The 10,944-nt window shown below is 45.9% G+C and overlaps 1 non-coding gene across 1 annotated transcript; it reads right to left on the bottom strand.

The window, feature by feature from the left end:
- Nucleotides 1–261: 261 nt before the first annotated feature.
- On the bottom strand, nt 262–365 carry LOC131819001 (U6 spliceosomal RNA). The gene has a single exon (XR_009349008.1). It is a non-coding gene; the product is annotated as a U6 spliceosomal RNA (small nuclear RNA).
- Between the last annotated feature and the right edge of the window lie 10,579 nt (nt 366–10,944).

Raw genomic sequence — 10,944 nt, 5'->3', positions numbered from 1 at the left:
GCCCGCCTCTGTGGCCTGCGGAAGTTCTGATCCCTTATTGCCCAAGGCCAGTTGTCTGTAAATTTCAAGGAAGGCAAGTTAATTCTGTTAGAGACCAAAGGCATTAAGTCAGCAAACAATGCGGTGTGTTACTTGAAGCAAGTTAAGACAGCCTGGAGGGCTGTTAGAGTCTGAGGATACTCGCATATAAATGAGCCCTCCTCCCCTAATTTGGCAGAAGCCTGTGTGGGTTGGTGTATATTTCTGCTTTTGTTTGTTTATTTTAAAAGGGAGCGCTTTGCAGATTTGCGTGTCCTCCTTGTACAGGGGCCGTGCTAATTTCTGTATCCTTCCAGTTTTACTGTATGTGCTGTCTCAGCAGGCACTGCGTAGGTTGGTATTGGCATAGCAGATTTCCACACTGTCTCCTCATGCCCAAGGCATCCCAACAGGAGACCCAACCTTGGAGACACACCCACCCCTCTGCTGATGGGATCACAGATGTGAAAAACTGCGTTCCTGTCTTTTAAATTAATTAGCTTATGAATGAATTAATAATCCAGTCATAATTCTGAACCTACAACAGAGGAATTCCTGGCCTCAGGGAGGAGAATGCTGTAGATAAACAGTATAACCAACTATAAAGCCAAATCATAAATTACTAGTAGAAGAATTAATTTCAGTGTAATTAAGTTATCTTCATAGAAACCTCATGAAACCTCTTGTCAAGCAAGAAGCAAGGCTGGTAGATTCAGCCCCCAAAAGCTGGAGCGCCCAACTGGTTCAGTCCGGGCAGCATGCAAGTCTTGATCTTGTAAGGTTGTAAGTTCAAGTCCCACGTTTTGAGCCCAATGCAAGGCTTGAACACAGGACTCAGATCAAGACCTGAGCTGAGGTCAAGAGTCGGACGTTCCACTGACTCAGCCACCGAGCCAGCTCCTACCACCCACAAAAAAAAAAAAAAAAAAAATCTTAAAAAAAATAGAGTCCAAATTCTTATGTCCTGAAATATGTCTATCCAAAATGATTCCAGAAATGGACTCAATTTGGATCATAAGGAGTATGCTGGAGTCTCCAGTGTCTGTGATAATTACAACGGCATTTGCTTTATATCGTACCTAAGTACCAGCCAGGGGAAGTGTGGTTATTTCATTGTATGTGAAGAGCACACCGAAGGTCCGAGACACTAAGTCACTGGACAAAAAAATCCCACTGCTTGGAAATGGTAGAGTCGGGTCCTTAAAATCATCAAAGAGAATTGCAAGCACATTATTTAAAGCCACGAACGGGCTAATGCCAGAAACTGGTAAAAGCGTGGGACTCAGGAGTGCTGATGGGGAGGAAGGTCAAAGGAAGGGAGAGCGATTTTAATTTTTAATTTTTAAAAAAGCATGAGCTGGAAGTTTTACCCTATCTATGCATGCCTTTGAAAATTTAAAAGGAGCCTAGGTTGGCTCCACATGGCCCATGAACCAATGATAGTGTTAAGCATGAGCGCTATGGGGGACAGATAGAATGTTTTTTTTTTTTTTTTTTTTTTTTTTTTTTTTTTTTTTAAGAGAGAGAGAGAGAGAAAGTGCCTGCCCAGTGCGCATGAACTGGAGTGGGAAGGTGAGAAGGGCGGGGCCAGAGGGAGAGGCAGAGAAAGAATCTTAAGCAGATTCCATACCCAGCATGGAGCCCCCAATAGAGGCTCCATCTCAGGTTCCTGAGATCCTGAGCTGAACTTAAGTCAAGAGTTGGTTGCTTAACCCACTGAGCCACCATACACCTTATTCATTATCAGTGGGAGGAATTGGCAGTGCTGGGAGGGTGGGGAAGAGGGGCGGCCTCAGCCAAGCCCTCGGAAAAGATTGAATGACTCCTGTGAAGGCCAGGAGGACAATACCCAGAGACCCGCAGGTGAGCCAGGTTTGGGAACCTGTTTGGGGAACCACAGGGAGAGAGTGTTGGGGTGCATGGCAGAGGCCAGCAGTGCTGGAGGAGAAGGTGCTGTAGAACAAGCAGGGCAGATCAGGAAGGACCTTGCTGGACGTGCTGGGCAGACTGGGTTGGGTTTCATCCTGGAGACAGTGGGGAGTCACTCCCTGATTTTGAGCAACCTTGAAGATGGAAACCAGGTCACGTTTCTGTGATCCTAGTGTCTTCCCTCCTGCTCAGGACTGTCACAACCATCTTAGCAAAGACAACAACTTCCCAGACCACAAGCCTGCTCTCTATTCTTAACTCGTTTATTTACAGCAATCCCTGCTTTACCTGCCATGGGGGGGAGGCAGATAACCCTAATTCTGAAGGACTATCTCCAGGTCGATAGTAGCCTAATGCTGTGTCCTAATGCCTGTCACTCCACTCACTCCATCTCATCACGCCTCTTGGGTCATCTCGGGAAGGATGAGTGCACTACACTACACCAAGATATTTTGAGAGAGAGAGTCCACACTCATATAGCTTTTAGTACAGCGTATTATTATAATCCTCTTTTTATTATTAGTTATTGCTGTTAATCCATTACTGTGCCTGATTTATAAATTACACTTTATCATAGGTATTTGTGGACACCTATGGCATCCTATAGGAAAAAAACATAGTATTTATGGGATCGGATACTATCCATGGTTTCAGACATCCACTGGGGATTTTGGAAATATCCCACCATGGATAAGGGAAGGGAGGGGACTACTGTAGGTGTTTCTTTGTTTTAATATTGTTTGTTGGTGTTGGTGACCATTCTCCGTGTGTCTCTTGTGTTTTTGCCTGTCTTGCCAGGAGGTATTGGCTGCTCTTTCTTCCAAGTTCTTTTCAAGTAGTGTGAAAACGTCTTAAAAAAAAAAAAAAAAAAAGAGGGGCGCCTGGATGGCGCAGTGGGTTAGTGAGTGGTTAGTGAGTTAGTGGGTGACTCAGACTGCCTTCGGCTCAGGTCATGATCTCAGGGTCCTGGGATTGAGCCCCACATCAGGCTCTCTCCTCAGTGGGGAGCCTGCTTCCTCCTCTCTCTCTGCCTGCCTCTCTGCCTACTTGTGATCTCTCTCTGTCGAATAAATAAATAAAATAAAAAAAAAAAAAGAATATTTGTAGTGTGAAGAGCCTTGAAAGATAAGAGGGAGTATCTCCCTCCAGGGAGAAGACGGATTTGTTCAGTGTCCTGTATAATAGTGGTAAGATCTTCCAGGACAAAAGCCAGGCAGGCTTACCACCCATTATAAAAAATTTGGGTTTCCTTACTTAAGATACAAGTATATCTCCTATAATGCAACCCTCTGTGTGCGCTGCCGTCCCCCGGACCTCCTTGCTTGCCCTGTAGGTGCTGTGGCTCAGGGGACAGGTGCAAATGCTGGCACCTGGTTATTCTCTACTGCTGGGAGCAAATCTGTCCTTTGTCTCTGACCCAGAAGTCTTGTGTCTTCTGAGAGGAACCGTAGGATGTGGCAGGATGCAGTAAGGTTAACATCTCCGTCCCTTCCCAGTTTCTGACAAGTGGTTTTTTCATGTTTGTCTTTATTTTCACCTCGCCGTTTCTGAAGAGCCTTATATGTACTGTGCTGCTGTTGGCCATCACGGGGAAAGATAGACAGACTCCTGGGTGGCTCAGTCTGTTGAGCGTCTGCCTTGGGCTCGGGTCATGACCTCAGGGCCCTGGGATCGAGCCCCCTGTCAGGCTCCCTGCTCAGCGGGGAGTCTGCTTCTCCCTCTGCCCCTCCCTGATACTCGTGTGCACTCTCTCTCTATCTCAAAGAAATAAATAAAATAAAATCTTTAAAAACAAAAAAGAAAGACACTCTACATAAGTGATTTTGTCTTTTGCACAGAATTTATCCTACTTTGGAACAACTTTATTGGGGTCTAGTTTACACGTCATGAAGTTTACCAGTTGCAAGTGTACATGATTCGGTGACGTTTTTGCAGACTTCATTTTGAGATTTTCCATTTTGTGTCTAAGGGCACAGTCAGAGACTTTCCAGGAACATGTTCTGGGAGAAGACAATTCCCACCAGGCTGTGGCAAGCTGCCCAGGCAACCCAACCACAGCGGGTTACATTGTGGGAGAAAACCCACAAGAGTTAGGAAATTGGAATCTTTCTTCATTTTGCTGGTTTTATACACTTCATCACTGAGAGGCTCTTTAAATTCTCCTCTCAAAGCATTTCGTTCAGCACCGTCCAACAGAACTTTCTGCCATGGCGAACACATTCTCCATTGTATTGGAAATCGAGGAAATAAACCCAACATTTTATTTAATTTTAATTGATTAAAAAAGCTGCTGTGACCAGTGGCTCCCATATTGGAGATCATAGTTCTTGAAAAAAAAAAAAAATGTCAACACTGTGGCTTGGGAGGGACCCTCAAGATCTGTGACCAGGCTCCAGTGTTCTCCAGGATTTCCTCACCTGGAACACATCTGAGATATGACCTGACGTCAGCAGGTCCTGGGAGAGCTCTGGGTTCTAGCAGTTCACCCCGGGCTGCCATCTCTCTGGCTACATGAAGGCTGCAGCTGACCCTGTTTCTGGTGGGTGAGCAGAGCACTCTGGGGCCAGAAAACACAGTGTTTCTCGTGGGGGGGTGGGCGGTAGCAACTGCATTGAGATCCCGTTTCAGGCACATATATTGGGGAGCAGTCATTCTTGGTTTTTGATCCATAGCTTGTTTTTTTAATTTTTAAGATTTTTATTTATTTATTTGAAAGACAGAGATCACAAGTAGGCAGAGAAGCAGGCAGAGAAAGAGGAGGAAGCAGGCTCCCTGCTGAGCAGAGAGCTGGACAGGGGGCTCAATCCCAGGACCCTGAGATCATGACCGGAGCCGAAGGCAGAGGTTTAACCCACTGAGCCACCCAGGCGCCCCCATAGCTTGGTTTTGAAAAGAGCTAGGACAGCTAGGCTCTGCACCCATTTTTCCAGCCTCCCAGTTGATTCTTGGGGCTCCCTTGTACCCTTCCGATAAATTCCTTTTCTAAATGAATTACTCCAAGTGTGTTTATCCTGACTGAAATCTGGACTCCTCACTGATGGAGAGGATATATAAAGTTATAGCCCTGAGAAGATTGCTTTCCAATGTTTTGCAAACATTTGGATATTTACCAGGGGGCATTGTTCTGAGTGTCTCACAAAATAGACACATTCGTCATGCTATGTGCTTGTGGATACAAATACTGGTATCACTGAATGTGTGTGTGTGTGTGTGTGTGTGTGTGTGTGTGTGTGTGTGTGTATGGATTTACTGGGGTGAAATGGAGACAGCTGAGCAGACTTGATCCCTGGAACATTTGGTAGCCCCCCGGAAGTTGTTTGGACCAGCTGTAGCTTGATGGGTTGCACCATCCCAGCCCCTCCCACCCTCCAGAGAGCTCACACGAGCTTTCCCCATGTCCAGTCTGGTTCCCTTCAGACGGACTTGAGAGTTGGGAATTCTTTCAGGATCCCAGGGAGCCCAAGGCCAGCTCTGGGGACACTGCCCACTTCCTGCCAGAACCAGATCCCAAAGAATCTGCTTCAAACTAACACTGTAGCCAGAAGCTGAACTCTCCGCAGAGCCTACCCCAGGCAGGAAATGACAATAGATTGGCTCCATTGCCAACCCCGTTTCTGTCCCACAGGTTGGTCTGCGTCCTCTTGCGCTTGTGCGGAGACTTGGAGTCTAGGTGAGGATAAGGAGGCAGGAGGAAGCAATTCACGGGAAGGTGGGGTGGGCGTCTATATGACCCCAACTGGGAAGCAGGTTTAGTGCTTCCCGGGGGCCCCCGGCTCTCAGGCTGAGGCTTCCCCTTGAACTCTGGACCTGGGACATGACAGAGAGCCAGTTATGGGAGCTAAATCCATGCCACCGCAGAGAACGGCTATATCAAAGAGACCCTAGTGCCCTTTGTCACAAATATTGGTCCTGTTTCTGGCCTCATGCCTTGAGATCGTTGCTTTCTTGGGGAAGGTGACTTTGAAGTAAAAGGTGCCAAGTGGGACCTCTGACTGTATGTCTGTTCCTGCCACCAAGAAATGACAGGTGCCTCTGGGCTGGAGGCCGGAGTGGAGAGAGCAGGGCAGGGAATTTCCATGCGTGGGTCTTCTGATAGAGCACCCTGGTTCATCCTCCCTCTCTCCACCTCTTAACCTAGATGCTTGTCATCCCTGGTCTCAAACGCGCCTTTCTGCCTCTTTCCAGCTGAAGAGCGGCTTGCCAGAGGGACTGGAGCTGATGTTTCCTGCAGCAGCTGAAAGTGGAGCGTGGGGTCAGGCTGGCCTGGGATAACCCGGCGTGCAGGGCACATCAAAGGCTTTGGAGACCGCAGCGCTCCACGCGCGCTCTCATGGCGATACCACCCCAAACCGAGGCTGAACGTGAACGTCGTGCTGAATCATGTGCGGAATTGCAAAGAACCCTTCTTGCTAGGTTTTTTGTTTTGTTTTGTTTTGTTTTGTTTTTGCTTGCCACGTTTGGAATAAGGTAACCAGATCCGAACTCTTTCCTTAATTGTCCTCCTGCTTTGCTGGTTTTTGGAACAAGGCTGTGTGGTGCATTTTAGGGGGTGGAGGGCTGCCTCTACATGGCCTGTCTTGCCTATGGTTTTCCTCCTGGGAGACTGTTGGGAAGACTCCAGACAAACAGTCTAGTTCTTTGTGACAGCGGTTAGAGGCAGTGTGTGTTGTAAGAGGAAGGCTTTCCATCGGCTCAGGCATCCCCGGACCCCCGCCGGCCTCAGGGCCCATCAGGGTGGTACTCGGGAAGGCCCGTCAACTCTGAGCTCTGGGGACCTACATCATTTTGTCCGACTGACTTAAGGGCCCACTCAAGCGAGGTGGGTCCTCGTCTAGGGACAGTTTCACTAGTGATTAGGATGGAAGCACCTCGCCCCTCCGTTCCTGGACTCTGGCTGAGGGTCGTGCTGGGTTCCAGCTCCACGACAGCAGGCAGTAAATGCAAGGCCGTCCAGTCAGCTCTGCAAAGAGCAGGTGGTCAGAGGCTCCTGGACTGAGAATATCTATTCCTATTACTGACTGTCTCCAGCAAGGAGTGGGGACACAGAGCTTTGTTCCAGGGCCCACCCCAGAGGCCAGGCCAGCCACTGCCGATGCTAAAAATGAAAGCTCCTGTCTCTTCTCCCCCCAGCCTGCACCTTTCTCTCCATCCCGATTTTCCATTGCTTTGTCTCTTTCCATCCCCTGTGACTCTTCTCTCCTGTCACTCCATCCTCCCTTTCCTCCCTCCCTTCCTTCCTCAGTCAGTTAAGCATAAGACTCCTGATTTTGGCTCGGCCCGTCACTTCAAGGTCATGATCTCAGGGTCGTGATCTCAAGGCCCGCGTCAGACTTCATTCACTCTCTGTGCATAGTCTGCCTGAGATCCTCTCCCTCTGTCCTCCCCCCACCCGCCCCCAACACACTCGTGCTCTTTCTCTCTCTCTTTTACAAATAAATGAAAGAAATCCTTAAGAGTTGCAAGCTCTACAGACTGAACCAGCCAGGTGCCCCTCTTTGCCTATCTTTCTTCAGCTTTTTTTGTTGTTGTTAAAGATTTTATTTATTTATTGAACAGAGAGAGACACAGTGGGAGAGGGAACACAAGCAGGGGGAGTGGGAGAGGGAGAAGCAGGCTTCCTGCAGAGCAAGGAGCTGGATGCGGGGCTTGATCCCAGGACCCTGCGATCACGACCTGAGCTGAAGGCAGACACTTAATGACCAAGCCACCCAGGCGCCCTCTTTCTTAATCTTGAAATATTGCTTAAACTAACAATATGGAAAATGGGAATATGTTTTATTGAAAAATGTTCCATTTGTTGAGCACTAGAAATTATACAGTGAGAGATGATAACCTTCTTCATCACACCCCTTCCCCTCCCACATGGTAATGGCATTTACAATGTACTCTTTGTATTTTTCTCTAAATTTATGTATATATGTATCCACACATACCTGTAAATATGTACACGTATATACCATATTTTTCCATTTATAAAATAGGACGATATTATACATACACCCTTTAAAATCCCAAAAGCACACAAGGTATTCTTTTTATGGCTGCCTAGATTTTCATTCTACAAATAAATTATAATTTATTTCATCTGTCTCCTTTTGAAAGTTACCTAAGGTTTCCCCAATTTCTCAGTCTTACCTAAAAATGTGGCAATAAATATTCTTATACTTAAGTCTTTGTGCACATAGTAAAGTATTTTGCTGGTAACAGCATTAGAAGGAGAAGTTCTTTTTTTTTTTTTAAGATTTTATTTATTAATTTGACAGAGAGAGAGAGAGAGATCACAAGTAGGCAGAGAGGCAGGCAGAGGGAGAGGGAGAAGTAGGGCTCCCCACTGAGCAGAGAGAACAATGCAGAGCTTGATCCCAGGACCCTGAGATCATGACCTGAGCTGAAGACAGAGACTCAACCCACTGAGACACCCAGGTACCCCTAGAACAAGAATTTGGGTGTGACACACTGAGTCATATGTAATGGGAACAAAAACAACATACCAATTGATTACCTAGCTAATTACGTTTTCTGCTCAGGGACATTTTCACTGACTTAGTTGTGCAAGCCGTAGGGACCTGAGTAGAGCACAGTCAACCTTTAGAAACGAGTTTGTTCCTGCCCCCGTAGCCAGTGCCCACTTGGCAGTCCGGCACCAATAAACACTGGTTGGGAAAAAAAAAAAAAAAAAAGAAAGAAAGAAAAAATCGGGTTTGTTCTGGAAACTGGATGGAACTGGAACCTCAGGTGTTTGGTGTCAAAGAGAAAGGGCAGAGAATGAGCCCCAGAAATCCACGTGGGCAGAGAGGGCCAGGCTGTGCATACACAGGCCATACCTCCCAAAGCTGACCAGCGAGGGAAAGTTTAAGGAAGAAAGTATCTGACTCATTTGTACCCAATGTATGAAGGTTATTGAGTGATGACACAGGCTAATGCCATTGGAAAGAGTTTAATGTTACTGACAGTTTCCATAGAAACGAGACATGCTATGCAGGGTCACATGAGGAAGCACCAGGTTTGGTCATGAGGAAGAAGCAGCAGAGATGGGAAATCATGGGCCAGAGACTTACTGTGTGTTTCCCAAGGGAAAGGCAAAGCAGGGCATGGCAAACAGTTTGGCATTGTCTAGTTAGATGATGTTGCTGGGCTCTGGGCTTTCGTGATGATCTCTACTTGTCTGGTACCTTCCTCTGGGTTGATTTAGGGAAGGGACAATATTGGCTTTGTGTGCATGAGTAGACAAAGGGGGTGGGCCAGAGCATGAACACAGATCACAGGGAAGATCGGACCTTTAGTTTGGTCCTGCAATGGATGCTAAATTAAATAGATAAATACAGACTCTAAGAAAACACAGAATATTATTCCAGATGGAGGGGCACAAAGGAGTCACATCGATCAAATTGTAATGTGGGATTCCGGATTGGATCCTGAGCAGGTAGCGGACATCGGGGAAACTTAAAATAAGGTCTGTAGAGTAGTTAATAGTATCATGGCAGTGTTAGTTTCCTGGTTTCAGTAATTGTATTAGAATCATGTAAAATGTCCATGTTACGAGAGATAATTATTGTCTTTGCAACTTTTTTGTTAAGTCTAAAATTTTCAATATAAGTTAGAAAATATTTTACATATTTACATAATTTCATAACTATATTATGCAATATTTTACATAATGACATGATTATATAATTATATTTTACATATTTGCATAATTACAAGTTACATAATTTATATATCGTTTTACATAATGATACATACAAAAATATTATTATCATCCTGAAATCTGTCTCTGCTAAACCAGGAAGATAACCCATCATTGGGAGAACTAGATGAATGAGATGTTGCCTTAATTTTGGTAGGCATGTCTACTAAAACTTCGGATACATTGGTAGAGTCTTTTGGGATACATACACAACATTTAGTTTCAGTATTAGCATAATAAGTCCCCCCTTTGACTTGCAATCAGGATTAGGTTTTGGAGGGCCACTTTTTGAATTTGTGGGTGATTCCGTGTTGGGTTGGGTTAAAAGGTGGCTGCTGTATGGTTGGCTAAAGCCTCTGTTTGTAATCTTACAACTATAGAGGTGGGTCTCAGGACAAATGAGGCTAAGGGGGTAAAACCATAAAGAAGTCCTGTCTGCAGACTGCCTGGGTGACATAGTGAGTTAAGTGTCCCAACTCTTCTTTTCAGTTCAGGTCGTGATCTCAGGGTCTTGAGAGGGAGCCCCATGCCAGCCTCTGGCTCAGCTCAGAGTCTGCTTGAGACCCTCGTTTTCTCTAAAATAAACAAATACATCTTTAAAAAAAAAAAAAGCCCTCTTTGCCTGTTGTCTAGCCATAACAGTATCCTAATTATGAGGAAGCACTGTCAAGTGGGAGATGACTTGTCCCGGGAGCTAAGGGCATCTCCAAGTGCATTCTCCAATCCAATTATAAAGACGGTGGAGCCAATCCTTTAGCTCCACAAATTCACAGTTAGTCTCATGGAGTGGGGGGTACGCTCTGACTTTCGAGGAGCAATTTTGTTATCCCAACCACATCGAATTGATCAAGGTGGCAATTCCAACCCCAGGGCTTACCCCTTTCAGCTGAGCTGCCTATTTTGGGCGCTGGAAAGCACCACATAAATGGTTCCAAGCCATCCCAATAAAGATATGTGTGATGCTGTTATGGTGCATATTGGGTTTCCCTCCCATGTCTTTTTAACTCTGCTACCCCGAGTTACAGCCCTATTGTGGCTCACATATGTGAATGTCAACCTGAACTGAAGAAATCTGCTACTCATCATACTTGGTGGTTATAAACAGAAAACAAGAAATAGAATAGGGAAACTCACAAGTGTTATGCTCAAAAACAAGAAACTTCACTCAGGAAAACCAAGGTTTAGCTCTTAAACTGTACTTTGTAGCCCAGATGATGAAATCCTCTGTCTGGCTCTGTGTGTCATTTGTTACCCGAAACTGGGTTTGCCTCTTGGTGTGTGTTGAACCAAAAGACACAACCAAGTCAAAG

Source organism: Mustela lutreola, chromosome 16 (assembly GCF_030435805.1).
Source record: "Mustela lutreola isolate mMusLut2 chromosome 16, mMusLut2.pri, whole genome shotgun sequence".
Lineage (NCBI taxonomy): Eukaryota > Metazoa > Chordata > Mammalia > Carnivora > Mustelidae > Mustela > Mustela lutreola.
Note: the sequence above shows the minus strand (reverse complement) of the source record. Positions and strands in the feature narration are given on the sequence as shown.